Consider the following 1,764-nt stretch of genomic DNA (forward strand, 5'->3'; position numbering starts at 1 on the left):
CAATGCATAGGGAAAATGAATTTTCCAAATATAAAAGGGAAATTAATTCTGCCAGTGGAAGAAGATCCCAGAGTTTATTTTCCCCTCACTCTGGGCACCTCTCTCATTAGCAATGTATGTGCTGTGTGCACTATAAGGAGAAGAGAACACAATTTTTATTTTTCTCTGTGGTGCAGTATGTCTCTATAGTTAATGTTTGTAAATGTATTCTGCTTAGTGCATTTCTCAGTTGGACAAGTAGTCTGACTAACAGTAACAGGAGAAACAGCATTTTCAAAATGAAGCAGCAAAGAATCCTGTGGCACCTTATAGACTAACAGACGTTTTGCAGCATGAGCTTTCGTGGGTGAATACCCACTTCTTCAGATGCAAGAAGAAGTGGGTATTCACCCACGAAAGCTCATGCTGCAAAAACATCTGTTAGTCTATAAGGTGCCACAGGATTCTTTGCTGCTTCTACAGAACCAGACTAACACGGCTACCCCTCTGATACTTGACATTTTCAAAATGTAGATTACTATAAGGTCATACGAGGGAGGGTAAATCTGAAAAGCTTTGGTGTTGTTGTTTAGGGATGATTATTTTGAACCATCCAGGTCTGCAGCTTTGGGCCCTGATCCTGCAAACACTTGACACACTCCACTTTACTTGATGTGCTTAGTTCCACTGATGTAAAGCACATCCATAATTCTTTGTAGGAAAGGGGCTTTGAACTAGAAATCTTTTGAGAGCAGGTTTTCCTGCAAGATTTACTTCCTGCATCTATCCCCATGTGAACAAACAGTATGAAAACCCTTGGCATGATATTTAAGCTTTCCTGCTTCAGGTCCCACCAGGAATCAAGAAGTGCAAAGATGCACAATGCTGAAAAACCCTAAAAGCAAACAAACCAATCCCAAGACATTTTTGAACCTAAATAAGGTTTGGTTTAATTCTAGATTGTATGTTGGGTGAATGCTTAGATCATGCCTTTTTTTTCTGAAGCCTTTTCATTATCATACCCGCTCAGCCCAAAATGTAGAAAAATCTGGATTTGAACAATTTTGTTTAAAATATTGTAATGTGTTATAAACAGTAAACCTTTCAAACAGCGATTGGTCTAATTGCATAATAATGACTTAAAAAGTAAATCCTTAAAAATCTAGCACTCTGATACCAGCGAATCACATTTTAGAAATACTAAGATGGCTAAAGTGTATAGTTATATTGGGCCATGTTTCATGAATCTGTTCAAGGCTTTGACATCTGCACTCTATGTATTTATTTTCACTTTTTTTCAATTAGCATAATATGGATGTTAAACACTTAGATTTTCCCAAGCAAACAACATTATTAGAAACACGATTTTCCTTATGCTCCAGGACACGAAGCAGGAATGGCTTTGAGCAGCCCAGAGAAATCTCTCAAACAAGGAAATAAATACAATATACAATGTAATCTGTTAGTCACAGAAGCGTTTAAACAAGGAAGAGTGCTATTTGGCTCTGCCTCACATCTAGTTAATTCTTGTAAAAACAGAAAATCTGGCAAAACACTGTTCTAAAAATAAATGATGCCTCCAAAATTAAAAGAGGCATGGAAGAATTTAAAATGCAGTGGCGTGACCTGAAAGATGTGCCAGAGATAAGCCTGCTGCCAGAAAACAAAGGAAGAAAACTAATCTATCACAGTAACAGTTTCATCACACAGGAGACAAGCAGGTCTGTAATGCTTGTCTTATTGACTGAATCAGTTTCAAGCCTGTATCAAAAGAGATACTCAAAA

Source organism: Mauremys mutica, chromosome 1 (genome assembly GCF_020497125.1).
Source record: "Mauremys mutica isolate MM-2020 ecotype Southern chromosome 1, ASM2049712v1, whole genome shotgun sequence".
Taxonomy (NCBI): domain Eukaryota; kingdom Metazoa; phylum Chordata; order Testudines; family Geoemydidae; genus Mauremys; species Mauremys mutica.